Source organism: Mirounga leonina, unplaced genomic scaffold (assembly GCF_011800145.1).
Source record: "Mirounga leonina isolate KUSES-001 unplaced genomic scaffold, KU_Mleo_1.0 Mir_153, whole genome shotgun sequence".
In the NCBI taxonomy this organism is placed as follows: domain Eukaryota; kingdom Metazoa; phylum Chordata; class Mammalia; order Carnivora; family Phocidae; genus Mirounga; species Mirounga leonina.
The window spans coordinates 12,859,156-12,873,746 of record NW_023270387.1 but is presented as its reverse complement, the minus strand read 5'-3'; the positions used below and the strand labels follow the sequence as shown (position 1 = coordinate 12,873,746).

Genomic DNA, 14,591 nt, shown 5'->3' with positions numbered 1-14,591 from the left:
TGAGCACTGGTGGGAGCCTTCTCAGACCTGTGCCCAGAGCTGAGGGCCAGGAGAGGGCAATGGTACTGGGAGGGAGCCCTTAGGCCTCAAACAAGTAGGTAGGCAGGGGGGAAGAGAGGGAGTGAGGGGAGGAATGAGAGAAGGAAGGAAGGAGGGAGGGTGGGAGGGAGGAAGGGAGGAACCCAGTCTTGCTCAGAGAAGCTCTCACTGAATGTCCACAGGATGGGCCGCAGATGCACTATCGGAGGTGAGAGTCCTAATATTTAACCGCAACGTGGCACCAATTCTCACTAAGCAGGATGGACACCAGGCTGGGAGCTGGCCGGGGACCTGAGGGCCCCTGCGCTGCGCCAGAAGGTAACTCCCTGGTTGGTGGATCTCGGGGAGGTAGGGGAGGGAAGCTTGGGGTGTTGGTAAATGTTCACCAATGGGAGTGGAGTATTTCGATATTTGAACCAAGTCAGCTCCGCAGGGCTCGTCATCTGTTTTGCTCACTGGTGTGTCCCAAGTGCCAAACAGCAGCCTGGCATACAGTTGAGGCTTTAGCCTTTGTTGAATGAATGCGCAGAGGTAGAGGGTGAACATCACCTGGAACCACCAGCTGAGGGAGTTGACATCCGCGGGAAGTGGTGGAAAGCAGACCTGGGTGACAGTGAGCCAGGGAAGATGCCCCATGAGGGACAGATGATGCGTGAGGGCGGCAGGGTCTGTGTGTGAGCCGTCCTGGGGAAGGGCAACACTAGGGACCCTTCCTTCAAGACTTTGGATTTTGGGGTTCCCCTTCTGGAGACTGGTCCTCGCCTGCACCCAGGCTGGCTCAGAATGCAGGTGCGGAGGGACATGCAGGCCTCCAGAGAGCCCCTGGGGAAGGCCTGGGATGATGCACGCTAATTCAATTTTTTAAATTACTCTGACAGAGAGGAGGAAGGAAGCTCTAATCCCCTGGTGATCGTGCAGGCATAGACAGATGAAAGACTTCTTTCCTGGTGAGGAGGTGGGGCCCCCTGAGGTAGTGCCATGGGTTTCCAGGTGGGTTTTGTGGCCTCAGCGTCCCTGAAATGACCTGGTTAAGGGGAATGGGCCCTTTTGTTTTCTTTCCCTTTCCCTCCTTCGGCCGGCCAGGCTGTGTGGGAGAGTGTGGGACAGAGAGGGGGTGGGAGGAGAGAGGAAGGCAGGGTAGAACCCAGGACCCAGGTAGGACCCACCCTCTTAGCTTCAGCTCTTCGCTTTGTTCTCCCAGAAGAGCAGATTCTGTTTATCTTCTCATCTCCAAAAGAGGAGAGATTTTCTGATCATCTTCCAACTTCTCAAATCAGAAGGTTTACACAGTCTTCTCAGCAGGAAGAAAGAAAGAAAGGGAAGAAAGAAGGAGCACACGAGAGAACAGTGGGCTTCCCAAGTAAGTGGGACATCGCCTGTGGATGACAGACCCAAAAATGCACCTGGAGATCTGTGTGAGGGGTCTGGGGGACCCCAGTGGACTGGACCAGTTTCAGGGCTTTCCAGGACCCTGGCATGGGCCCAGCCCGAGAGGCCTACGCTCTGCCCCCCACCTGAGCCGATGTGGGGCCTGCCCTGTCACGTGCCCCTTTTCTCTTCCCTTCTTGGGTCTCCAGCCAGCCTGCTGGCTTGATGAATTAGCCCCATAGATATTCCGTCGGGAAAGCAAACACATATCATATATATCTTTGACAAGTTATTATTCTCCCTTATCAGGATTCGGGTGCATCCCGCGCCCGCCATTACTCACACTGCACACCCAACCTGCCTGGGACTGGGCGCAGAGCCCGCTCCACGGCAGTATCTGGCCAGGCCTTGCCCTGCTGTGATGTGTGTCTGTGCGTGTGTGTGAGTGTATGTGTGGAGAGCTCCCACCCCATCCTGGGCAGGAGCCATCCTGGCCCCTTTCTGGCCCAATGGCCTGACTGGCCATCACTCCCCAGGCAGAGGCTGGGTGCAGCCTGAGATGAACCTGGTGGCATCCTGAGCCTTTGGTTTTCTGGCCAGTACCAGAGGCAGAAGTTTTGTCCCAAGGAGTGTTCTGGTTTGGGCCTCACCCATGTCCACTTTGTGGGGCTGGGGGTGGGGGCTCCCCATTCCCCTTTGTTGCTGGGCCCTCTCCGGGCCTGCTGGCAGGACGGACTGTTCTGCCACCCCCCAACAATCCCAGAGCTTCTTGGAGCCCAGCGCCTCTAGAGCTGACCCCTCTGGCCCCTGGGATGGCTGAGACCCAGTGGCTGGCAAGGCCTGGAGAGACAGTGGCCCTGATGAATGAGATGTAAGTGAATATTAGTGCTCTCAGCCTGGCCATCGGGCGTGATTTGTCATCTTTCACCCAGCGCCTTCCCATTCCCCTGGAGGCAGGCTCCATATTAACAAGTCCTCTGCTTAGGAATATAAATGGGGCATTTGGAATTGCTCCTGACAGCCTGAAGGCTGCTAATGCACTCAGGCCTTGGGGTGGGTGGGAGCGTGTGTGTGTGTGTGTGTGTGTGTGTGTGTGTGTGACTCCGAGGTGCCCTTGGCTGGCCAGGGAGGCCCCCACCCTGGGCATCAGCCTGCTTCTGAGGCAGGCTCCTGCTGCCTTGACATGGGCTGGAGGGGGCCTGGCTGGCTCTCAGACTCCCCCCCCACCACTCAGAGCTGAAGGCGAAGGTGAGGGGACTGTCGCCCCCTCTTTAAGGCGCAGTCCTCCACCATTTCAGTGCAGAGAGAAGGTCAATGGGGACCATGGCTGCTCTCATTTGAGAGCAAGCCCTTCCCTCACAGACTGCAGTGTCTGCTCCTTCTCCGGCTTCCTGGGAGCCTTCCCTTCTCCCCCCTGGGGCCAAAGGCCTGGCCCTTCAGGGCACACTGGACTGTGAAGAAGGATGGGAAGGGAGGGAGGGAGCCTTGCCAAGGGCGGTGTTGCTCTGACCGCCCCCTCCCCCGGATGCCCCTGGGCTGAGTCCTCAGGTGGACTTGGGGTAGCCAACTGAGCAGGCTCCCATGCCTAGGCTCTGGCCCGGGGGGGGACTCCCAGTCTACTGGGGGGATGCCTGGGGAAGGGGACAGACTGGTGGTCTTGAAAAGTATTCTGGGTCCATGGAGAGGTACCCCTGGTATTCACTGCTGCAGGTGAGGGTGGGGGAGAGCACAGCTGAGGGGGGTGCAGAGGAGGGGGGTTCAGAGAAGGCTTCCCAAAGGGAGTGCATGAATGGGCAGGGTTGGAGGTAGGGCTGTGGACCTTCACTCAGGGCTCCGTCACTGCCCCAGGGCAGCCTTCCTCCTGACTTCTAATGCCCCATCAGCCAGGGAGGGATGGGAGGCAGAAGAGGGTGAAAAGGGTGAGCGGGAGTCTGGCTTGGTTTGGCCTTTTGGGGTCACAGTGTCAGTACCTGAGTAAAGTCTTAGGGGCCTGGTACAACCATAGTGCGAGTGCCCCTCTTGGGGAGGTTCCTCCTTCCCTGGTTGCTCAGGCCTGGGTGGGTGTGGATGTGTCGGTTGCAGTTAACTTTACGGCCACTAGAGGGCAGTCCCAGCCCACGTTTCCCTCGTTCCTGGAGCAGAGAGCCCAGGCAGGGATGGGAGATGGCGTGGGGGTGCCAATGTTGGTGTCAGGCTGGGGTTCCGTGTGCTGGGAATGCAGGTGCCTGTTCTGCTGCCTCTCTGGGTTAGCGCCTCCTAGTGCCTGAGCTCTTCTTCCCTACTTAGGGAAGAAGAATCTCTGGAAATTTTGAAGTGGGAAAAAAAGCATTTTGTGTAAACATTTTAATATCTATGATACTTATTTTAGTGCCTTTTACAAAAAAGTGTTATGAATGTTAAAAAGTCTTTGTAGAAGACCACACAGTGGCTGGTCAACGTCACGGGCTTTGGCGGCAGACTCCTTGGTTGGAATCCTGGCCCCACCACCTGATTGCTGGGTGACCTTGGACAGGTTGAGTAACACCCCATCTGTAAAATGGGGACTGTAATACCTCCTCACGGGGTTATTGTAAGAATAGACACTTTGAGGGTTGCCAAGCACTGCCCGGCATAGAGTAAGAGCTCCAGGGCTGCTGCTCTGTTTTCCTATGATAAACAGTTACATTTGATTTACGTGGGAGAGCATAGGCCCAAATTTAAAGCAAAGACACTATTTTTCTTCCATTAATATTTTAAAGAACTCCTTCCCTCCCACCCCCAATGCAATAAAGTAAAAGAACTAGAAAAACTTCCCCTTAACCCTGACATTTCCTAGGCCTTCCTCTGAATGAGTGAGCGCCAATTTGCACCTTCATTTATACCTCATATTTCCAGAGGTGTGATTACCTGCTGGGCGCCCCCAGGGCCCCTCTGGGATGGTGGTGGGGGACACTTAGGCTCCCATCCCCCTTGCCACATCACAGGTTGCTGGCACAGACCCGCCATGACCCTCTAGCTCAAACTTCTGCACCCCAGCTGCACATCAGAAATCACAGCAGTTTGCTGAAGAGACTACTGGTACCCGAGCCCCATCCCCAGAGGTTCCCATTCACTTGGTCTGGGGCATGGCCCAGGCATCAGGCTGATGAAAAGGTGCTCTGGAGATTCCACAGTTCATGCAGGGTGGAGGGCCACTGCCAGAAAGGTCTTCTCTGGTGAAGGGAGGTGTCCCTAGCCCCAACCCCATGGCCTCACGGAGTTCTGTACAGATTTAGGAAGAGAAGTTTGGCTCGATGGAGGAAAGTCCTCTGGTTGTTAGCAGGGAGGACTTGATTCTAGTCCTGGCTGATGATTAGCCCTGTGTGGGCTTTTTGGTAAGCCCCCTGCCTCTGGGCCTCATTTTTGTCATCTGTCAGATGGGATGAATGACAAAAGGGTCATCTGACCAGAGGCCATGGTGAGAGTGAACGTGCTTGGAAAGAGTGAAACCCAGATACCCATAAGCAGGTTCCTTGCCCTCCCTCCCTCTCTTCCTTCCTTCCTTCCTTTCTTCTTTTTTAACTAAGCTCTATGCCCCGTGTGGGGCTCCACAAGCATTTTTTGTTTCTTCTCTTTCAGAGAGAGGGCCGCCATAGCGAAGTGCCATTGACTAGAGGGGCTTAAATGACAGAAATGTACTGCCTCATGATTCTGGGAGGCTGGAAGTCCAAGACCCAGATGTTGGCGGGACTTCCTGCGGGGGAAGTCTCCGTCCCAGGCTTCTCTCCTTGGCCTATAGATGGCCGTCTTTCCCCTGTGCCTTCACATCATCTTCCCTCAATACATGTGTTCAAATTACCCCCTTTTACAAGGACACCAAACACATGGAATTAGGGCTCGCTCTAATGATTTCACTTTAACTCAGTTACCTTTGTAAAGACCTTATCTCCAAATAGACGTCATCTTCCAAGGTACTGGGGGCTGGGATTTTACGTAGCATTTTTAGGTGATGCCAAGTCAATCACAGGGAGTGAGAGAGTGTGATTGCTTGAGTCACAAAACAGCAGCAAGAGCAACAAACCAAAAACACTGGAAGAGGACAGAGTTGGGAGGCAGAGACCAGGCTTAGCTCCCATCCCTGAGCAGCCCTCCACACATATCCCTGCCTTGTGCCCCCTTCCCCGGGGACTGGCCTTCCTGGTCCTGGGGTGTGTGGGTGTGGCTGGAGGGAAGGGGACAAAGTGTGTGTGGCCCAGCTCCAGGGGGCACCAGACACACTGCAATCTAAGTGGGTGACACTCCCTGAGCAGAGCTCTTGCACAGTGTGGGGGTCCTCACAGGAGGACAGAAGAGGGGAAAGGGGTCTGTATAGTGGTGCCATTCGGTTGCAAAGCAGGTGGGATGCTGGAGGCTTGGCAATCTCCCATCCTGCCTTCACGTGAGTTAGGCAGAGGGGAAAGAGAAGGAATACTGGGCCTCATGTAATATTCAGGCCAGGCAGGGTCCAGGGCCTTGTTCCTGTAAATGATTAGTACACCAGTTGCCTTCCTGCCTCCCTCCCCTGTCTGTGACCAGGGATTCACCAGGCAGTGGGTAGGGGTGTATGTGTGGGGTGCAGACCTGCTGCTGGCCAGGTGTGCATCCATATTTATGAGGGGTGAATCCTTGGGAAGCAGCCAGATGCTGAGCATGCCAGGCGATCTGTTTGGGTCAGCTGCTCCATTCCTGGCCAGCCACTGGAAGGAGGAGATTCTGGAATGTCTGCCCAAACAGTGGTACCCTGATTTGTAGTGTTTGCTGATTTCTGTGGTGTAAATACTCCCACCATGGCTGATTTTCAGCTACCAACATGAAGTCACTGGGTTCACAAAACTCCTGAAAATTTAACACTTTGGCCCAGCTCCCTTGGTATAAAAACAAACAAACCCACAACTGAGGCCCACAGGTGGAATAGCATAATATCACATAGCAAGTTGATTAGGGGCTCAGCTGGACTACATTGCCAGATTGTGTTGGAGCATGCCTGTCTTCCTGGTGTCACCATTGATAATGGGTCCTCTGCGACAGTGGGGGCAGGGAGGTAGAGGCCAGAGGTAGCTGTGGGAGCTTGGCTGCCCAGCCTGTGCCAATAAGAACACCCAACATCAGAGAACACCTTATAGTTTGCTAAGTGCCTTTTTACCTATTATCTGCAAATTTAATTTCCACAGCAACCCAGTGGGGTATATATTGTTATTATGTTTTACATTAGAGGGAGCAGTTGTATGATTTCTAGGTCATGTGACCAGTAGGTGGCTGTGCATTCACCTAAACCTAGGTCTGCTGAGATAGTCTTAGTTTCTCCTACTCCCCAGGATACTGAGGCCCTGATGCCTTCCCATTAATGCAGCCTCTCCAGGGGCCCCAAATCCGCCCACCTATAGAAGGCCTAGAGCCAGGCACAAGTGGGAGCCCCTGTGCCTTCCACTCTGGTATCAGCCTAGCATAACAGGTCCTTCTATAAGTGCCAGCTATGGGGTGAGTGACCACTGGGCAATGGCCAGAGGGGCTGACTTTTGCCCTCTACTGCTCCCTAAGGGTGGTGCCCTTTGGTGCCTGCGTGCTGCCCATGCCCATCCCATCTGTTTTCTTCTCATCCAGGACTGGGACCTCCTGTGTACTTCACCCGAGACCTTTTCAGGGTCCTCTCCACCTCCCAGCCTCAGCCTCTCTTCCCATCCCTCACAACACACACTATATCCCAGGCCTTTCTTCCAAGGCCTTGCCTGGGACATGTGAGGGAGATGTTCATATGTGTGGATCTTTGGGTTTATTGTGGTTCCTCTCCTGGAACAAGTTCTCTTCCTGGTCCAGAGCAAAATACAGATGGAAGTCTCAGCCCCAGCCCCATCTGCACCTCTCAGGCCAGGTCCAGTTTGTTGAAGGGGACTGCAGCTTGTCTGGGAGTTAGACAGACCAACAGGGGAGGAAAAGAAAAGCAGTGAGGAAGAGAGACACGAAGATACCACGTATTGGAGAAATAGTAAAAGCAGATAACCAACTGATAGGTGCTAGGCACTGTGCTGAGTCCTTATAATGACCCTCTGAGGGATCCCCACCTGAGGGTTGAGGAACCTGAGGCTCAGTGAGGTTAAGTACTTTGCCCAAGATCACAGAGCCAGTGGGTTTGATTCAAACCCATTGTGTCTTTTCTTACCCATTACACTACGAGGCATCCTGGTTAAGGAGTAGGATACCAGAGTGAGTGAGACAAGGAGATTGAAAGGTGAGAGAGTGAGAGATGGAAGGTGGGTGTTTAACCCAGCACCCTTATATCACTGGGGAGGGCAGCTTGGGGTGCCACAGTGGAGAAGCAGTGCATGGTACCAGGAAAAAGAGCATCTGATGAAGAGTCAGGATAGCCTTTGGAGCAATGTCACTGTGGGAAAATCACCAAACCTCTCTGGGCCTTGGTTCATCATCTGCAAAAGAAAGTAGTAATTCTGCCCTGTTTGCCTCTCAGGGGGGTCCTGATGATAATAAAAAGTAATGGATGTAGAGAGGATTCTGTGAAGATGGCAGAGTAGGAAGCATCAGGAATCTGTCTCCCTACTTAGAAAATCATTGCACTGGCAGAATCTGTGTGATCTAACTACTTTGGAATTCTTGAGTCTATTGAAGGCTGGAAACTTCCAGGAGAAGACTTGGGAAGTAAATTGTGGTTAATTTTGGTCAATTTCAGCTCTTAACACAGTAGTGGCTCCCTGTTCTGTCCCCCACCCTTCAGCCCCTTGGGAGGCAGATGTGCATATGTTCCTGGAGCAGCTTGCACACAGCTTGCTGGAGCTGGGGTGGGCTAAAGGGACCCAGTCATCCAAATATTAGGGATCTCTGTTCTAATTGCTAATTGCTGCTTCTGATCACAGAGGTGCAGACAAAGAGGCAGCAATTATTGTTGTTACACCTTCAATTGTTACAAGCCACACTCGCTATGGCTGAAGTGACTTCTAGGGCATTTGAAGAGCGAGGACACTTCCCTTCCACCCTTCATTTTTTTCTTTTTTCCCTTTTGGGGAGACAGACATTATAAACTATGACATTCAAGGACAACTTCATATACAGGGAAAATTAGAAAATGACCATACAACGCCAGGCAAACTCACAAAAAAGACCCAAGAAGACATTAAGTTTACAACTGAGGCTGATCCTCAGCACAGAGACAGACTACAACAATTAAAACAAACAAACAAACAAACAAACAATAACAAAAGCCTAGCAAACTCGGGGAAGGACAAGAATCTGATTTCCAGATTTGCTACATTATTTGTTTCAAATGTCCAGTATTCAATAACAACAAGAAATCACAAGGCATACAAAGAAACAGGAAAGTATGGCCCACTTAAAGGGAAAAATAAATCAACAAAAACTGTCCCTAAAAAAGACTTAATGGCAGATATACTAAACAAATACTTTCAGGTAATTGTCTTTAAGATCTCAAAGAGCTAAAGGAAATTTGGAGCAAGTGAAGAAAATGATGTATGAACAAAATGGAAATATCAATAAAGAGATAAAAAACCTAAAAGGAAACCAAAAGAAAATTATGGAGCTGAAAATTACAATAATTAAAATGAAAAAAATTCACCAGAGGGAATGAAAGGCAAATTTGAACAGGCAGAAGAGAGAATCAGTGAACTTGAAGATAGGACAATGGATATTATTGAGTCTGAGGAACAGAAAGAAAAAAGATTGAAGAAAAGTGAACACTTTAAGGGATTTTTGGGACATCATCAAGCAGATCACCATATGCATTGTGGGAATCCCAGGAGAGGAGAGAGAGAAAGGGGCACAGAAAATATTTCAAGAAATGATGGATGAGAACTTTCCAAATTTGATTAAAGGCATGAGTATAAACATCCAAGAAGATCAATGAATTCCAAGTAAGATGAACTCAGAGAGACCCACACTGAGATACATTATAAGCAACTTTGAAAAGACAAAGAGAGAATCTTAAAAGCAGCAAGAAAGAAGCAAATTGCTACATACAAGGGATCCTTAATCAGATTATAGGCAGATTTCTCATCAGAAATTTTGGAGGCCAGAAGCAGTAGGCTGATATATTTAAAGTACTAAAGGAAAAACACCTGTTAACCAAGAACCCTGTATCTAATAAAACTGTCCTTCAAAATTGAGGGAGAAATTAAGAAATTACAGATGAACAAAAGTTGAGGGAGTGCATGACCACTAGACCTGCATTGCAAGAAATGCTCAAGGGAGTCTTACAAGGTGAAATGAAAGGACACTAGACAGTGACTCAAAGCCATATAGAGAAATAAAAATCTCAATAGATGTAAATACATTGATGGTTATAAAAGCTAATATTATCTTAACAATGGCTTATAACTGCACTTTTTGTTTTCTACCTGATTTAAGAGGCTAATGTATTTAAAAGAATCATGAGTTTGTAGTTTGGGGCACACAATATATAAAGATACAACTGAGAACACCTGCAACTGAAAGGGGTGGGGAAAGAGCTGCACAGGAGCAGAGTTTTTGTTGTTATTGAAGTTATGCTGGTATAAATTCAAATTAGAGTGTTATAACTTTAGGATGTTAAATATAATCCCTAGGATAGCCACAAAGAAAATAGCTATAGAATATACACAAAAGGAAATAAGAAAGGAACTTAAACATTTCATTACAAAAAATCAACTAAACACAAAAGAAGACAGTAGTACAGGAAGTGAAGGACCAAAAAAAAAAAAAAAAAGCTATAAAGCATATAGAAAACAAATAGCAAAATGACAGAAGAAAGTCCCTCCATATCAGTAGTTACTTTTAACTATGAGTTGATTAAACTCACCAACTTAAAGACAGAGACTTTTGCAGAATGGATAAAAACACATGATCCAATTATATGCTGTCTGTCTATAAGAGACTCATTTTACATCCAAAGATACAAATAGCTTGAAAATGAGAGGATGGAAAATGATATTCTATGCAAATAGTAACCAAAAGAGAGCAGGAGTGGCTATACTATTTTCAGACAAAATGGACTTTAAATCAAAAGAGGATACAAGAGACAAGGACATTATATATTAATAAAAATTTTAATACAGTAAGAAAATATAACAATTATAAACATTTACTCACCTAATGACAGACCATCCAATGTATATGAAGAAAACTGACAGAATTGAAGTGAGAAACAGTTACACAAGAATAATTGGAGACTTCAACACGCTACTCACAATAACAGACAGAAGATAAGTAAGGAAACAGAGGGCTTAATGCAACGAACCCCTATCTTTAATAGACAAATACCATGTACTTTACCCAATGACAACATACACATTCTTCTCAAGTGCACATGGGACATTTTCCAGGATAGGTGATTTGTTAGACCACAAATTAAGTCTCAAAAGATTTTAAAAGACAGATATACAAAGTATCTTCTCTGACCACAATGAGATGAAGTTAGAATCAATAACAGATGAAAAACTGGAACTTTTATGAAATTGTGGAAATTGAATAAAGTTTTAAACATCCAGTGAATCAAAGAAAAAATCAAAAGGGAAATTAGAAAATACCTAGTGATGAATGCATAAAAAAGCAATGCACCCAAACTTATGGAACACAGCAAAAAGAATTCTAAGGGGGAAATTTATAGCTATAAATGTTTACATTAAAAAAATAAGATCTCAAATCAACAACCTAACTTTACAACTTAAGAAGCTAGAAAAAGAGGAACAAACTAAATCCAAAGTGCAGAAGGAAAGAAATAATAAAAATTAGAGCAGAAGTAAACAAAATAGAGAAGAGAAAAACAATAGAAAAAATCAATGAACCCAAAAGTTGGTTCTTTGAAAAAATCAACAAAACTGACAAACTTTTAGCTAGGTGGACTAAGAAAAAAGAGAGAAGACTCAAATTCTTAAAATTAGAAATGAAGGTGGGGATTACCAGAGTACTATCAAAGTTGCACACCAACATTGGATAACCTAGATGAAATGGAAAAAGTCCTAGAAGGACAAAGCCTATATCAAGACTAAATCACAAAGAAATAGAAAATATAAATACACCTATAACTAGTGAGGAGATTGAAGCAGTAATAAAAAATTTCCTGACAAAGAAAAGCCTTGTACTCAATGGCTTCCCTGTGCATTCTACCAAACATTTAAAGAAGAACTAATACCAATCCTTCTCAAACTTTTCTAAAAAACTGAAGAGGAAGGAACACTTTCTAACTCATTCTATGAGCCCAGCATTATCCTGATACCAAAGCCAGAGAAAGCCAGAAACTACAGGATATCCTTTATGAATGTCAATGTAAAAATCCTCAATAAAATGCAAGCAAATCAAATTCAGCAGCATATTAAAATGATTATTCATCATGGCCAAGTGGGACTTATTCCTGGAATGCAAGGATGGCTCAACATACAAAAATCAATCCGTGTAATAAAGCACATTAACAGAATGAAGGAGAAAAACCCACATGATTATTTCAATTGATGCAGAAAAGGTATTTGACAAAATTTAACACCCTCTTATACTAAAACACATTAGGAATAGAAGGAAACTAGTTCAACATAATAAAAACCATACATGAAAAAACTACAGTAAGCATTATCCTCAATGGTGAAAGACTAAAAGCCTTTCCTCTATGATTGGAAACAATACAAGAATACCTGCTTTCTTTCTTTTTTTTTTTTTTTTAAGATTTTTATTTATTTATTTGACAGAGAGAGAGATAGCGAGAGCAGGAACACTGCAGGGGGAGTGGGAGAGGGAGAAGCAGGCTTCCTGCCGAGCAGGGAGCCCGATGTGGGGCTCGATCCCAGGACCCTGGGATCATGACCTGAGCCGAAGGCAGACGCTTAACGACTGAGCCACCCAGGCGCCCTCAAGAATACCTGCTTTCAATACTGCTGTTTGGCATAGTATTGGAAATTCTAACCAGAGCAATTAGGTAAGAAAAAGAATAAATGCCATCCAAAGTGGAAAATAAGTAAAATTACCTCTGCAGATTATATGATCTTATTTGCAGAAAACCCTAAGGATTCCACAAAAAAAAACTGCTAGAAATAATAAATGAATTTAGCAAAGTAGCAGAATACAAACTCAACATGCAAAAATAAACTGGGGGTGCCTGGCTAGCTGATTCGGTGGAGCATGCAACTCTTCATCTCAGGGTCATGAGTTAAAGCCCCATGTTGGGTGTGGAGTCTACTTAGAAAAAAATTGTGTTTCTATCCACTAACAATGAACAATACTGAAAAGGAAACCACAAAAACAATCCCATTTACAATAGCATCAAAAAGAATAAAATACTTAACCAAGGAAGCGAAAGACTTGTACAATGAAACTATAAAACACTGCTGAAAAATTAAAGAAGGTATAGATAAATGGAAACACATCCCATGTTCATGGATTAATATTGTTAAAATGTCGATACTACCCAAAGTGACCTACAGATTCAATGCAACCTCTATCAAAGTCCCAATGATATTTTTTGCAGAAATAAAATTCATATGGAAACTCAAGTGACCCTTAATAGTTAAAAGAATATTCAAAAAGAAGAACAAAACTGGAGGACTCACATTTCCTGATTTCAGAAGTTACTACAAAGCTACAGTGTAAGCTACATTATCAAAACAGTGTGGCCTAAAGATAGACATATAAACCAGTGGACTAGAATAGAGCCCAGAAATAAACTCTTGAATATATGGTCAAGTGATTTTTGTTAAGGGTGCCAAGACCATTCAATGGGGGAAAAGACAGCCTTTCAACAAATGGTGCCAGATATCCACAGGCAAAATAATGAAGTTGGACATTTACATAGTGCCATATACAAAAATTAAGTCAAAATGCATCAGACCTAAGTATAAGACCTAAAACAATAAAACTGGTGGAAGGAAACATAGGACAAATGCTTCATGACTCTGGATTTGGCAATGATGTCTTGAATATGACACCAAAGGGACAGGTGATGAAAAATAGACAATTGGAATTCATGAAAATTAAAAATTTGTGTACCAAAAGACACCATCAACAGAGTAAAAAGGCAGCCCACAGAATGGGAGAAAAATTTTGCAAATCATATATCTGATAAAGGATTACTATCTAGAATATCTAGAAAATTCCTAAAACTCAACAACAAAGAACATGATTCAAAATTAGGTGAAGGACTTGAATAGACATTTCTCCAGGGAAGATATATAAATGACCAATAAGCCCATGAAAAGATGCTCAGTTGCACTAATCATCAAGGGAAAATCAAATAAAAACTACAATGAGACACCACCTCACACCCATTAGGATGGCTACTATAAAAAAATAAAAAAGAGAAACAGAAAAAAAAAAAAAGAAAACAATACAACAGGATGCAGAGAAATTGGGACTCTTATGCACTGTTGGTGGGAATGTGAAACTGTATAGCTATTGCCTGTGGAAAAGAGTATAGCACTTTCTCAAAAAATAAAAAATAGGATTACCATATGATCCAGCAATTCCACCTCTGGGTATACACCCAAAAGAATTGAAAGCAGGGTCTGAAAGAGATTTTTTCCCTGCCTCCTCCTCATGGTTTTGGGTACTCTACACATTCAGAGAAACTTGTCTAGTAACAAACTGTAGAAATGACCCCTGAATTATAGTTTTTGGAAGAGATATTTTGTATACCTGTGTTCATAGCAGCAGTGTTTACAGTAGCTAAAACATGGAAGCAACCCATGTGTCCATCAACAGATGAATGGATTACCAAAATGTGGTATACACACACATGGAATATTATTCAGCTTTAAAAAGGAAGGAAATGCTGTGATGTGCTACAACATGGATGAACTTTGGAGACACTATGCCAGACTGCCACAAGCCAGTCACCCAAAGTCAAATACCTTATAATTTCACTTATATGAAATACTTAGAGTTGTCAAAATCATAGAGACAGTAGAATGGTGGTTGCCAGGGAGACTTAACCAAGGAAGTGAAAGACTTGTACAATGAAAACTACAAAACACTGCTGAAAAATTAAAGAAGGTATAGATAAATGGAAACACATCCCATGTTCATGGATTAATATTGTTAAAATGTCGATACTACCCAAAGTGACCTACAGATCCAGTGCAACCTCTATCAAAGTCCCAATGATTTTTTTGCAGAAATAAAATTCATAGGGAAACTGGAGAAATGGAGCGTGTGTGTTTAATGGGTATTAGAGTTTCAGTTTTACAAGATAAAAAGAGTTATGG

At 45.4% G+C, this 14,591-nt stretch overlaps 1 pseudogene; it reads right to left on the bottom strand.

The window, feature by feature from the left end:
- Positions 1–13,833: 13,833 nt before the first annotated feature.
- LOC118013546 lies at positions 13,834–14,001 on the bottom strand (annotated as a pseudogene).
- Positions 14,002–14,591: the final 590 nt, after the last annotated feature.